A 15,699-nucleotide genomic window follows, 5' to 3' on the forward strand; every position below is an offset into this window, starting at 1 on the left:
AGAAGGGTTTCCTAGAGAAAAGAACAGGAGTTAGATGGGGACCTCTCTTACGCCCCACCTCTCACTTTCACCTTGTGGACCTGAGGTCCATTTGTGGAGCATGTGACCAAAGCAGAAGTTCAAACTTCACCCTGAAGTCTCAGTTTCCCCCCTTGGAAATTGAGATAATTATGTCTGCTCTTCTTGATTATTGAGATGATTAAGATGTGAGAATTTTCTGAGATAAATATTACACAGAGAACAGCTACACAGAATCATTACTGTGTACAAGCGGACCTGCAGAAGCATTTTGAGTAAACTTATTACTTGATAAAGCTTCATTTTGGCTGCTAGTGCTTTGATTAAGTTGAAATCAGGCACTATTACACCTCTGGCCTCAGAACTACAAAGGGCAGAGATGATCAAGACTGACAGCAATGGCCAATCCATTTCTTCCTCCAGTAAACTGATGGAGACCCTCAACACATGTCTGGAGATGCCTGCCACCTCCAAGTTGTTCTAACAATTCCTGGGAGCTTAACAGTGAATAAGTCTGGTTGGGGAAGGGCAGTAGGGAGCCCCTGGGCTGCTTGAAATGTTCTGTGTCTGGCAATGTCTGGTTGGAAGTTACAAGAATACATACATATATAAACATTCATCAAGTTGTACACTGAAGATTAGTGCCCTTTATACACTGGACTGCATAGAGACTATAACACAGTTCCTACTGATCTCACAATTCAGTGGAGGATTCAGAGAAGTTAAAACCAATTGATCAGAAAAACTCTGTAATGGGGACTTTATAATCAGCACATCTAACTCAGCCAGCTGATATGTGTGTGTGTATGTGTGTGTGTGTGTGTGAGAGAGAGAGAGAGAGAGAGAGAGAGAGAGAGAGAGAAATTGGGGGTGGGTGGATTAGGTGTAATAGGAAACGGGACAGGAATGGAAGAATTGGTAAGATGAGGTTTTGGACTTCATACTGAAGGCAAAAGGAAGCTTTGATGGTACTAAGCAGGAAGTAAGACAAATTAGATTTGTTTTGCAAACATTCCTTTAGAGGTACATTGGAAAATGGCCTGAGGGTCTCAAGAAGGACACAGGAAGACACTTAGAGAATTACCCTGAATCCAGAGGGGAAATGAGTAAGACCTGATGAAAGCCATGGCCTTGGGATGAAGACATTTGTATGGTATAATATAAGGAGATATTTAAAAGGTGAGATGATCAGTCAGAAATCCTACTAATGGTGATGATAGTTGCTGTCGCTATCAGCTTGGTGGTTCTTTATCTCCTCAGCACTGGTGCATCCAGTTCTATATTCAGTTAAAATTCTTGTCTGTGAGACAAGGGCTGTTACTGTCTTTCCCATTCTTCAAACAGGGAAGCTCAAATCAGAGAGGCCCAGAAGTTTGCACTATAGCCTAACCAGTCAGAGAGCTTAGCCTGAGTCCAAGCACAGCTCTCCCAGGCCTATATAGGTGGGTCTCCTCTAAACATCATGGGGTGAGATAGGGAGGGGGTTGGTGAGAGACAGGCGGGAGGTACTGAGAGATAATCAGGAAGAGGTAAGCAGAAAATGAGAGACAGTGGTAGGAAGTGGTTAAAGACAGGCAGGAAAGGGTGAGAGAGGCAGGAAGCGGTCAGAGGTAGGAGGTGGTGAGAGATAAGCAGGAAGTGATGAGAGACAGATAGGAAGCGGTAAGAGACAGGAAGAGACAGGTAAGAGACAGGAAATGGGGGCGGGGGAGTGGTGAGAGACAGGCAGGAAGTTGTGAGAGACAAGCAGGAAATAGTGAGAGACAGACAGGAAGTGGTTAAAGACAGGCAGGAAATGATGAGAGGCAGGTTGGAAGTGGTGAGAGGCAGGAGGTGGTTAGAGAAATGCAGAAAATGGCGAGAGACAGGCAGGAAGTAGGGAGAAGTAGGAAGGAAGTGATGAGAAATAGGAAGGAAGCGGTGAGAGGTAGGAAGGAGGTAGTGAGAGGTACTGAGAACTCCAAGACCACTCCTAGGGGTCCATCGGGATGCCTGTGTTTACAAAGATGGTTTACTAACCATCATCTCTCCGAGGCTTTTCGTGTTGCTTCCATTTCTACTCTCATATCCATAGTCTGTTCTCAATATGCAGCCAGCATGATCTTTTAATACACACACACACACACAGACACACACATAGGCACAGATGCACACAGATTATAGGAAGCCCCATTCAAAATTCTCCACTGCCTTCTGATCTTTCACAGCATAGAATTTAAAGTCCTCCCACTGCCCTCCCACCATGGCCCTTGGTCTGAAGGCTCATCACCACCCTACCCCCACCACCGCCATCACCCTCACCTCCACTCTGTCCATTGGGTTCCTGCTTCTTTCTCAGTTGCACACACAGCACTGGCATCCTTGATTTTTCTTAAACACAACCAGCACATTGCCATCCTGCACATAAAACACATTTCCCTTGGATGCCCCCACGGCTCCCTCCTACTGCCATCACTCCCAACTTCAAAGTCTTCTCCTCAGAGAGGCTTTTCCTAACAACTTTCCACACACATAACATTTCTCCCCTGTCACTATTTGTCCCCTGAGCTTTATTTCTCCACAGAAATACATGTGTTTACTCACAGGCCCCCTAACTCTGTGAAAGCTGTGACTATGATGCTCACCACACCCACAGCAATGCTTAATAGCACATAGTAAGTGCTCAATGACCAGCTGCTGAGTGATGGAAAAGAAAGACTAGATGTTCAAGAGAAACTTCAGAGAAGGCAAAACTTCATGGACCCTCAGCTCCAGCTCCTCCGTTTCACTTTCCAGGAGACTAAAACACCAGAATAGCCAAAGGACACCCAGCCGATGCGGGAAAAACGAACTTCCTACCTGTCAAATAGTCTCAATGTGCATAAACAATTCATCAAAATAAATATTCTCTTACTCCCCACTGGGTAGGCAGCTTGCTAATGGCACACTAACCATTATTTTCAAATGAAGACAGTTACTGAGTCTGGGGATTTGGATTGTAAGAGAAGGGCGAGGCGGGGTTCACATCAAATACATTTTAGAAGCAGAGAACACTTCAAAGGGAAACATAGGCCTGTGTGGAGAGTGCTGATCACGGCAGCCCACTGGGATTCGAGCCGAGGGGAGAGGGAGGCCAGGGAGGGACTGGCAGGAGAGGGGAGATGCGTGAGCAGAACTGTGGATCCTGTGGGATCCAGGAACATCCCTTGTAGGTCTGACCAGGGGCCTGAAACCAGGGGAGACAAACAGCCCCCTCTTGAAAGACTAGTGTTCACACAGAATTTCTGGCTAGGTAAGAATTACAGGCTGCTGTGATTTACACCTCACTGTAGAAGGTGCTTCAGCTCTGAATGAGGGGAAGGAACCCTTCTGGGTCTAGCATAGATCTTTGATGTCATGGAACGTGACCCCGCGCAGCCTTAAGAGCAGCCTTAGGGAAAGATGCTCGGGTCACGAGTGAGCCCTGAGTCTCCAGCCACAGCTCAGCCCTGGGGCCCCATGGACTGCACACCAGACACCACTGGAGAGAGATGGAATGGCCAAGAGGGTCCCATCATTACTGGGGGAATAGTGGGCAGGGAGGACAAGGGACCAAACACCAGTGGGAAAGGCTGGGGGGACCCCTTGAGTGCCCAGGTGGATGTGATACAGATGGGGACTGTGGACTCAGGCCTTGGCACCAGCAATGAGCTGCATGGTCCTGGGGGTGGCTTAGCTTCTGGCCTCAAAGACTGCTCTATTAATCCTGCCAATGCCACAGGATCAGGCTTCCCAGGGGGCACTAGTGGTAAAGAACCAGCCTGCCAATGCACAAGACATAATGATTTGTGAGTTCAATCCCTTGGTTGGGAAGATCCCCTGGAGGAGGACACAGTATTCTTGCCTGGAGAATCCCATGTACAGAGGACCCTGGAGGACTACAGTCTATAGGGTTGCAAAAAGTTGGACACAATTGAAGTGAGAGGACACACAGCACATGCCGCAGAGCCACAGAGATGATTAGATGAGGCAGTCTTGTAAAGCACCTAGAAAAGTGCATGCTTTGAACTGCAAAATATCAAGAAAAGGGTGGAGGACAAATGCGGGTTGGTCTGGGGACACAGGCAGGACAGGTAAAGGCCTAATGTCTGAACATTTACAATGGATAACAAAAAGTCAATCAATCCAATAGGACAATGGGCTCAGGATTTCAATTTGACACTTCACAGAAGAAGAGAACATAGCCAGTTAACCTGAGTGGTTGCTTAACTACCATTAGTAGGCAACAGAATGTAAGTTTAAATACCAACGAGAGAGTGCTTATCACCATCAGATCAAAAGGATAAAAGGAAACGGAGATTCTAACGTTGGCAAGATGCAGGGAGAAAGGGCACTTTCAGATGTTACTGATGGCAATGTGATGCTTCTGTAGCTTTCTTTATTTTTAATAGATTCTGACACTATGTATTTTTAAAAAATGAAAAAAATATACTTCTCCTTCCACTTAGCAATTCTGCTCTTGTGAATCTCTCCTACTGAGGTAAAAAGAACCAATACTTAATTGCCCATCAATAAGGGATATTGAATGAAATTTAGAATGCAAAAATATTGCAACAGAATCACTGCAGATGGTGACTGCAGCCATGAAATTAAAAGACCCTTGCTTCTTGGAAGAAAAGCTATGACCAACCTAGAGAGCATATTAAAAAGCAGAGAAATTACTTTGCCAATAAAGGTCCATCTAGCTATGGTTTTTCCAGTGGTCATGTATGGATGTGCGAGTTGGACCATGAAGAAGGCTGAACTCTAAAGAATTGATGCTTTGGAGCTGTGGTATTGAATGAGACTCTTGAGAGTCCCTTGGACTGGAACGAGATCAAACCAGCCAATCCTAAATGAAATCAGTCCTGAATATTCATTAGAAGGACTGATTCTGAGAAAAGCTCCTATACTTTGGCCACCTAATGAGAAGAGCTAACTCATTAGAAAAGACCCTGATGCTGGGAAAGATTTAAGGTAGGATAAGAAGGGGACGACAGAGGACAAGATGGTTGGATGCCACCACTGACTCAATGGACATGGGTTTGAACAAGCTCTGAGAGATGGACAGGGAAGCCTGGCATGCTGACGTCCATGGGGTCACAGAGACTGGGACATAACTGAGCAGCTGAACTACAACAGTAAAATAGCAGTGATGATGTAAAAATAATAAAAAATGATAATAACAAAATCAGTGATGTAAAGACATTTCCACCATATTTAATTGAGAAAAGCAAGATGCAGAATGTCTCAGTAACAGAAAAAACGACAGAAACCCTCTGTTTGTAAGCAATCTTGCAATGCTATGAAAACGATGCCCCCAATCCCAACACAAATGTTTGTTACTCATGGAGTTGAAGTGGGAAGAGTGGGAGAAAAAAGAAAAAATAACTCAAAGAAATTAAGAAAAGGTTGATTTAGAGAAGACAGTATGTATTACATGAGCTCATGTATGTAAAATATAAATGTCAAAATGAAAATTTTTGTTATCTACGTAGTAGAAAGCTCAACATTCAGAAAACGAAGATCATGGCATCCGGTCCCATCACTTCATGGGAAATAGATGGGGAAACAGTAGAAAGTGTCAGACTTTATTTTTTGGGGCTCCAAAATCACTGCAGATGGTGACTGCAGCCATGAAATTAAAAGACGCTTACTCCTTGGAAGAAAAGTTATGATCAACCTAGATAGTATATTCAAAAGCAGAGATATTACTTTGCCAACTAAGGTCCATCTAGTCAAGGCTATGGTTTTTCCTGTGGTCATGTATGGATGTGAGAGTTGGACTGTGAAGAAGGCTGAGCACTGAAGAATTGACGCTTTTGGACTGTGGTGTTGGAGAAGACTCTTGAGAGTCCCTTGGACTACAAGGAGATCCAACCAGTCCATTCTGAAGGAGATCAACCCTGGGATTTCTTTGGAAGGAATGATGCTAAAGCTGAAACTCCAGTACTTTGGCCACCTCATGCGAAGAGTTGACTCATTGGAAAAGACTCTGATGCTGGGAGGGATTGGGGGCAGGAGGAGAAGGGGACGACCGAGGATGAGATGGCTGGATGGCATCACAGACTCGATGAACGTGAATCTGAGTGAACTCCGGGAGATGGTGATGGACAGGGAGGCCCTGCGTGCTGCAATTCATGGGGTCGCAAAGAGTTGGACACGACTGAGCGACTGAATTGAACTGAACTGAACTGAAGATGAAACTGGTGGCTCAGAGTTAAAGTGTCTGCCTCCAATGCGGAAGATCCAGGTTTGATCCCTGGGTCGGGAAGATCCCCTGGAGAAGGAAATGGTAACCCACTCCAGTATTCTTGCCTGGAGAATCCTATGGATGGAAGAGCCTGGTAGGCTACAGTCCATGGGGTCGCAAAGAGTTGGACATGCTGAGCGACTTCACTCACTCACTCACTCACCATAAAATAAAGGACATTTGGAAGCCTGACAAGGTCTGAGTACAGTTAGCCTCCTACATTCACGCTGCTCTGCTCAGTCACTCCATTGTGTCCAACTCTTTGTGACCCCATGGACTGGAGCCCAGCCGACTGCTTTACCAGAGGAATTTTCCAGCAAAAGTACTGGTGTAGGGTACCATTTCCTCCTGCAGGGGTTCTTCCCAACTCAGTGATGGAAACTGGATCTCCTGCATTGACAGGCAGATTCTTTACCACTGAACCAGCTAGGAAGTCCACGTACATACAAGTCTCCTACACAAACCTTCAAGCTGAGAACTTTCGAAGATGCAAACATGCATCTAGTTCCAGGAAGGAACCAGAACCTGTGACATCAATATCAGGTGTGAGTGGCATTACAGCTGGCCCTCGTCCATCTCCTCCATCTCTTGCCCTCTGTCAGATGCAGCTGATGACCCTGAAGCTCTAGCATCTCCCTCATCCTCTCCCTGCTCCAGTCGGTAACTGTTCTTTACTCTTCACCCTTTGCCAGCCCCTGCATGCCAGCTGGTGTACTGGGCTACTGTACTTTTCAATGTACTGTACTTAAGATAAAAGATGTTTTATTTTGTGTTTTATAGCATATTATTTGTGTGAAAAATACTCTACCTATTACAGTAGAGTACTACATAGCCAGTTGTGTTAGTTGGGTGTCTAGGCTAACTTTGTTCAACTTATGAACAAAGTTGAACTCGTGAACGTGCTCTCAAAACAGAATCTTTTGTATGTGGGGGATGTACCATACCATGATACCTTAGAGGGCATATACTGGCCTAGAGGGCAGTGCTTTCTCATCTCCTTTTCTCCTAATTAAAATATATATATATATTTTTTTTTTAATTGGGGAATAGTATTTTCTCATCTCTTTTCCTCCTGACTTTAAAAAAATTAGTTTTTTTTTTCAAATTGGAGGGTAATTTCTTTACACTGTTGTGATGGTTTCTGAAGGACCTACCTCACAGAGATCAGATGGGAGCCCAGTTTCCTCCACACCTGTGGGCTCAAGGGCCTGTTCTCCCACACTGTTGGTTACTTCTCCTGCTTGTCCACTTTTTCTGGAAACCCTTCTGGATATGAGACTTAAACTTTGTCTAAGGGCAATGCTCCCATTGCTCAGATAACGTATTGAATCAGACTCCATTTTTACCTTTTCATATCATAAAGGCCCCTAAAAAGTAGCAAGTCTTATCCTGTTCACTCCCCCCACTCTCCTAAAGAAGGCTGAGCCATGGGGTAGAGAGGGATCAGAAGGCAAACCCAGAAGAGGTGACAGAAAAAAGAGGGGAGGGTGCTGTGTCCAGGGCTTCAAGGTGCAAGTTTTGGTTTAGGGGAGTGGGAGAGAGATTGCGTGTCTATAGAAGAAAGGGCACAGAGTGTTTGTGAAGATCTGCAGTGGGTGAAGACATTGGAATGAGAGAAAGAGAAGGCCAAGTTCAAATCCACCTGGAGACCTTGCCCAAGACCAGCCACACAACCTCGGCCTCCCCTTCTGTGCCACAGTGCAGTGCTTCAGCTTGCAGAAGCGTCACGGGTGGCCGAGGACTAGTCCTCTGCACCAAGAACCCAAAGGAGCAACCTGCAAAAACTCAGCTCACAAATGGGCAGTGACACCTATATCTATACCAATTTCTTTGTAGCTCTATCAAATTTGAAGGAAAGTTCTGAAGAACAGGTCACAACATTTTAACTTCTTCAGTGCCACTACTCTAAGCACAGTGTTGGATGTTATTCCAGGGTTGAATATGAATCAATTAAAAATAAATAATATTTGATGTTAATGCTTTCAAACTGATGCTGGAGAAGACTCTTGAGAGTCCTTTGGATAGCAAGGAGATCAAATCAGTTAATCCTGAAGGAAATCAGTCCTGAATATTCAGGACTGATGCTGAAGCGAAGCTCTAATACTTTGGCAACCTGATTTGAAGAGCCGACTCACTGGAAAAGACTGGGATGTTGGGAAAGAATGAAGGCAGGAGGAGAAGGGGATGACAGAGGATGAGATGGCTGGATGGCATCACTGACTCTGTGGACATGAGTTTGAGCAGTCTTCAGAAGATAGTGAAGGACAGGGAAGCCTTTGGGGTGGCAAAGAGTCGGACATAACTGAGTGATTGAACAACAATGAGTTATCAATAGTTTTTCTATCTATGAGGAAGGTTACCCATTCAATCTTCATCAGATCCTTTCCAAAGTAGGTGAGAAACCTCAAAATACGATCTAAAGCTAGGATATTTACCCATTCACTTCACAAATATTTATTAAATTCCTGATACTGGCTAGGAATAAGGGTACATGGGATACATTAGTGAACATAACGGAACAACTTCTCTTGAGGTACTGACAGCCAGCATCCCACCCTTCAGAGGGAAACTGCTCACTGGTTTGTTTCTGAGAGCAAATCAAGGAGGAGAACATTCAGTCCTAACTGATCTGTATCCTGGTCTTGTCTTTGAGAGTCATCTTCTCATGCAATTTATTATGCTCTTCTGGAAAATACCAGCCACAAGAACATAGTATGCAAAGATGTAGGTGAATGGATGATCATTCAAGTTATGTTTGCTATATAGAAGTGGAAGTAAAAAACCAAAATATCCATTATTGGGGACCGGTCAAATAAGTAATGGTGCATCGAGATAACGGAGTATTATGTAGTCATTTAAAAATATGAAGAGGCTTTAGAGTTCAAGATTCCTGGATGTTTTGAAATGAAAGAAGTAAGGTAGGGGAAATGGTGGGTATTTGATGTGCCCACTTATATAGTGAAATGCATATATGTTTACTCAATTATACATGGCTAGACAACTCATGGGGAGAGGAGAGAAGCTATTAACCAATGTTGCATCTCAGAAGGGGGAGTGGAGTAGGACATGAAAAGTGAAAAAATGAAAGTGTTAGTCCCTTGTGTATATGTGCCACAGCTTTCTTATCCATTCATCTGCTGGTGGACATCTAGGTTGTTTCCATGTCCTGGCTATTATAAACAGTGCTGCGATGAACATTGGGGTACATGTGTCTCTTTCAATTCTGGTTTCCTCGGTGTGTATGCCCAGCAGTGGGATTGCTGGGTCATAAGGCAGTTCTATTTGCAATTTTTTAAGGAATCTCCACACTGTTCTCCATAGTGGCTGTACTAGTTTGCATTCCCACCAACAGTGTAGGAGGGTTCCCTTTTCTTCACACCCTCTCCAGCATTTATTGTTTGCAGATTTTTGGATCGCAGACATTCTGACTGGTGTGAAGTGGTACCTCATTGTGGTTTTGATTTGCATTTCTCTGATAATGAGTGATGTTGAGCATCTTTTCATGTGTTTGTTAGCCATCCATATGTCTTCTTTGGAGAAATGTCTATTTAGTTCTTTGGCCCATTTTTTGATTGGGTCCTTTATTTTTCTGGAATTGAGCTGCATAAGTTGCTTGTATATTTTTGGGATCAGTTGTTTGTCAGTTGCTTCATTTGCTATTATTTTCTCCCATTCAGAAGGCTATCTTTTCACCTTGCTTATATTTTCCTTTGTTGTGCAGAAGCTTTTAATTTTAATTAGATCCCATTTGTTTATTTTTGCTTTTATTTCCAGAATTCTGGGAGGTGGATCATATAAGAAAACTGTGGTACATATACACAATGGAGTATTACTCAGCCGTTAAAAAGAATACATTTGAATCAGTTCTGATGAGATGGATGAAACTGGAGCCGATTATACAGAGTGAGGTAAGCCAGAAAGAAAAACACCAATACAGGATACTAACACATATATATGGAATTTAGAAAGATGGCAATGATGACCCTGTATGCAAGACAGCAAAAAAGACACAGATGTGTATAGCGGACTTTTGGACTCAGAGGGAGAGGGAGAGGGTGGGATGATTTGGGAGAATGGCATTGAAACATGTATACTATCATGTAAGAATCGAATTGCCAGTCTATGTCCGATGCAGGATACAGCATGCTTGGGGCTGGTGCACGGGGATGATCCAGAGGGATGTTATGGGGAGGGCGGTGGGAGGGGGGTTCATGTTTGGGAATGCATGTACACTTGTGGTGGATTCATGTCAATGTATGGCAAAACAAATACAGTATTGTAAAGTAAAATAAAGTAAAAATAAAAATTAAAAAAAAAAGAAAGTGTTAGTCCCTCAGTTATGTCCAACTCTTTGCAATCCCATGGACTATAGCCTGCCAGTCTCCTCCTTGGAATTCTGCACAAAAAAATACTAGAGTGGGTTGCAATTTCTTTTTCCATGGAATCTTCCCGACGCAGGGATTGAATCCAGGACTCCCACATTGCAGGCAGATTCTTTACCATTTGAGCTACCAAAACATGGGATGGGTGCATAATTTCATGAAATAGTGAAGTGAAGTGAAGTCGTTCAGTCATGTCCAAGTCTTTGCGACCCCATGGATTGTAGCCTACCAGGCTCCATCCATGAGATTTTCCAGGCAAGAATACTGGAGTGGGTTGCCATTTCCTTCTCCAGGGGATCTTCCCGACCCAGGGATCGAACCCAGCTCTCCCTCATTGCAGGCAGACGCTTTACCGTCTGAGCCACCAGGGAAGCCCCCATGAAATAGTATTTTCCCTCAAATAGATGGGTTTTGATACTTCTATTTCATTTTATTATGCATACATGCACTTTTTCGATTAAAAGTTATCATCATAAAAAGATATCAATGAGCTTTAAGAAATCATTATCTATATTTCTGTCCAATACGTCACAACCAGTATCTCTACCACTGGCCACACGTGGCTGTTTATATTTAGAGGTGAGTTGAAAGGGTTTCCATTATTGCAGAAGTTACACTGGACAGTGCTTGATGAACCTAGAGCTGGAGAGCTTTTCTTGAAACATCTAAGCTTTCATTCTTCATAGTAGACTCAATGCAAAACAAACAAACAACAAACTGATACAGATTTTGCATTACTGAACAGGACAGGCATTTCCTTAAATGTAACATACATTTCTTCCTCTCTCCCCATTCATTAATCAGCAGAAAAGTGAAAAACTCGTTCCTTCAACCATCTACAGTGTCTTAAGGCTCTTTGTTATTTTGTATAAATTTTAAGTATTATTTAAATGTCTGTGTGCTTTTGCACCATGGAAATCTAAATTAATGTTTATGGATGCTATTTGAAAGCATATAATAAAACATAACTAGCAAGTCAAAAATCATCTGATCTTTTTATTACTGTGAAAATACTGGTACCTCCTCACCTTTTCAGATCCCTCATCCTCTAATTTGTTCAGGTTTCTGAGCTCCCTCTCCACTCCAAGAAGCCCTGACTGAGAGTGAAGCTTGAGTAACATGGCAACACACTCCAGTATTCTTGCCTGGAGAATCCAATGGACAGAGGAGCCTGGTGGACTGCAGCTCATGGGGTTGCAATGTTGGACAAAACTGAAGCGACTTAGCATAGCATAGCATACAAGGGATGTGAGCAGTATATTTGATTCAATAAACAATGAACCAGTGAATCAGTTAGTGATTCCTCATCGATTTGTACTCTGAAGGTTTCATTTGTGTGTCTTAATCAGCCCAGTATCAATTTAAACCTTCTCCAGCACTCAAACTGCACTCAAACTGTAATCTTGGTCAATCAAATGCCAAGGAAGTCAACTTTAAGACTCAGTAAGTCTTCTTTCAATCAGTGAAAGATAAAATGCAAAATTAGTTCTTATCCTTGCCTTTTAGAGTGAAGATGGCTGATTGTAAAATTCTTTGCTCCATGCAGGGAGCCACCATACTCCCAACTAATAGGACCTCAGAGCATCATCTGGCTGAAGATATGATCTCCTAAGAACTCCCTGTTGAATACAGTATCTTTCCACACTAAGCCCCACACCCAGTCAGCCCTTAGCTGGGGTTTCCCTAATCAACTACTTGAAGAAGTGTGGATGAATATAAAATGCTCTTCTACTCAGTTTTTCTTTTCTATCTTTGGGCTTCCCAGAAGACACTGCAATGACCCATCTTAGAGGAGAAAACAGAGCTTGCAGAGAACGTGCAAAGCTTTGTATTTACCTGCAAGCAGTTATTCAGAATGACCTTATTGGTACCACAAGAGAAATATTAATCTAACACTACAGGTTCCCCCTTTCCTTATTCACAGACTTTTATGAGAATTGGCTTATAAAAGTGATTGATCTGAACTCACCATGGAGGAAAGGGAGGCCAAAATGGGGACCAGCCCAGCTCGCAAAGAGTATCTTGTCTCGGACAGGCACTCAGTGAGGAAGCCTCAGAATAGGCAGAGCGGGGAGATGGGTAAAACAGCACATTCCTGTTGTTCACTGTTAATCAGGCTGCGAAAATCCAGCAAATACAGTCCTTGTATGGATCTACCTCAGTTTACAAGGTGCAAAACAGTAAGACACATTAGAATCAGTTTATTTTTCTTTATCCACTAAAGTGCTTTGAATGAAATTTTTTAAAGTATTGAAAATGTTATACTTGTCAACCACAATCCAGTTTATTCCTATGGGAAACTTGTATAGTATTTTAATTTAATTTAATTTATTTTTTTGGCCACAGCATGTGGGGTTTTCATTCCCCATCCAGGTTTCAAACCCTTGGTCCCTGCAGTTGAAGCACAGAGTCTCAACCACTGGACCACCAGGAAAGTCCCTCTGTGGGCAATATTTAAGGAAACATTTAAGGTTCACTAACATGGTAACCAGAGATCAAATTGCCAACATCCACTGGATCATCGAAAAAGCAAGAGAGTTCCAGAAAAACATCTATTTCTGCTTTATTGGCTATGCCAAAGCCTTTGACTGTGTGGATCACAATCAACTGTAGAAAATTCTGAAAGAGATGGGAATACCAGACCGCCTGACCTGCCTCGTGAGAAACCTATATGCAGGTCAGGAAGCAACAGTTAGAACTGGACATGGAACAACAGACTGGTCTCAAATAGGAAAAGGAGTACATCAAGGCTATATATTGTCACCCTGCTTATTTAACTTCTCTGCAGAGTACATCAAGAGAAATGCTGGGCTGGAAGAAGCACAAGCTGGAATCAAGATTGCCAGGAGAAATATCAATAACCTCAGATATGCAGATGACACCACCCTTATGGCAGAAAGTGAAGAAGAATAAAGAGCCTCTTGATGAAAGTGAAAGAGGAGAGTGAAAAAGTTGGCTTAAAGCTCAACATTCAGAAAAGGAAGATCATAGCATCTGGTCCCATCACTTCATGGGAAATGGATGGGGAAACAGTGGAAATAGTGTCAGACTTTATTTTGGGGCCTCCAAAATCACTTCAAATGGTGATTGCAGCCATGGAATTAAAAGATGTTTACTCCTTGGAAGGAAAGTTATGAACAACCTAGATAGCATATTCAAAAGCAAGGACATTACTTTGCCAACAAAGGTCTGTCTAGTCAGGGCTATGGTTTTCCCAGTGGTTATGTATGAATGTGAGAGCTGAACTGTGAAGAAAGCTGAGCACCGAAGAACTGATGCTTTTGAACTGTGGTGTTGAAGAAGACTCTTGAGAGTCCTTTGGACTGCAAGGAGATCCAACCAGTCCATCCTAAAGGAGATTAGTCCTGGGTGTTCATTGGAAGGACTGATGTTGAAGCTGAAACTCCAATACTTTGGCCACCTGATGAGAAGAGTTGACTCATCCCTCCCTGATGCTGAGAGGGATTAGGGGCAGGATGAGAAGGGGACAACAGAGGATGAGATGCTGGATGGCATCACGGACTCAATGGACATGAGTTTGGATAAACTCTGGGAGTTGGTGATGGACAGGGAGGCCTGGGCCAGGGAGGCCTGGTGTGCTGTGATTCATGGGGTCGCAAAGAGTCGGACACAACTGAGTGACTGAACTGAACTGAACATGGTAACGCTAACATACAATAATGTGTTCTTCATTTTTCCAACAAAGTTGTCTTTTTTTGTGAACAAAAGGAACTTGCTCAAATAAAGATGAACATTTTCACTTTAGAGTTGGACAATCAGGGCCACAACTCATCCCTCCACTTACTAGTATTGGGATCTTTAGCAACTCACTCTTTCTCTCAAGGCCTCAGTTTCCTCATCTGCAAAATGGGAATATCAACAGATTATCACTGGTAAGGTTCTTGTGACGCTTAAATAAAGAACCATCTCTGCTCAGAACTGCATCTGGTACATCAGAAATGTTGGCACTGATAATTTAAATTATTTATTTATTAAATTTTTATTTAAACTGATTTCTTTGGCTGCACTGGGTCTTAGTTGCAGCATGTGGGATCTTTGAGCTTCCTTGTGGCATGTGTACTCTTAAGTGCAGAACGTGGGAGCTAGTTCCCTGACCAGGGATGGAACCCGGGCCCCCTGCATTGGGAGCATGGAATCTTAGCCACTGGACCACCAGGGAAGTCCCTATGTCCTTAAGGAACCCATATGGAGCATAAACGAATCTTGCTAAGGATCAAAGCCCATCATTATGAACACCACAGTCTACTTAGTGCACTTGTACACTTGTCCCTGTGCTTAGTTGCATTTGGGAGAACTCTACTGTTTGGTGTCTGGGACCAGCTGCTGCCACATCCACTCCCCACCATATTCATGTATATCCACCTGCAGGAGTCAGGAATCCAGATTAGTTACTTTTCTACTTAAAACAAGTATAAGTAGGTTAAAGTTTGTGATTTTCACGTTAGAATTCCCTTGGGAGATTGGACTGGAGTGGGTCAAGGCTCTGGCATTTCCTAAGTTCTCCAGATGATTCCAATAGGCAGGTGGGTGGTAACAACTGCAGTCAAGGGCAGTTCCCTCATCCACTGCTGGTGGTCCAGGAGGCAGAGTGGGAACCAAGTTGTAGCAAGTGTGGTGGAAGGGGAGGTTCAGGACATCCTGTCCAGGCAGACCTAAGGTCACAGGATGCTTTACAAACCCAAAGACAACTCCAGCCCTCCAGGAAAGGCAATGAAGAGGTATTAGGGAAAACTCATTCCTTCAATCAGTGTAAACTGAGGTTGCTTGCTGTGTTCTGGGCCTGATACTAGACACATGGAATGTGTTGGCGAATCAGACAGACATGGCCCCAAACCACTGCCTGCACAGAGAGGTGAGAAGAAGGCCAGGGTACAGTAAATAAAACATGGGATATTGGTCTAATCAACATGACAATTGTCTTGAAAGGGGCCAGACAGAAGCACTGGTGTATGCGGAAATGTTAGAATTAAATGGAGACCAAGCATCATCTATCATGAAAGTAAAGTGAACGTGTTAGTTGCTCAGTGG

The sequence above is a fragment of the Ovis aries genome, chromosome 1 (assembly GCF_016772045.2).
Source record: "Ovis aries strain OAR_USU_Benz2616 breed Rambouillet chromosome 1, ARS-UI_Ramb_v3.0, whole genome shotgun sequence".
Lineage (NCBI taxonomy): Eukaryota > Metazoa > Chordata > Mammalia > Artiodactyla > Bovidae > Ovis > Ovis aries.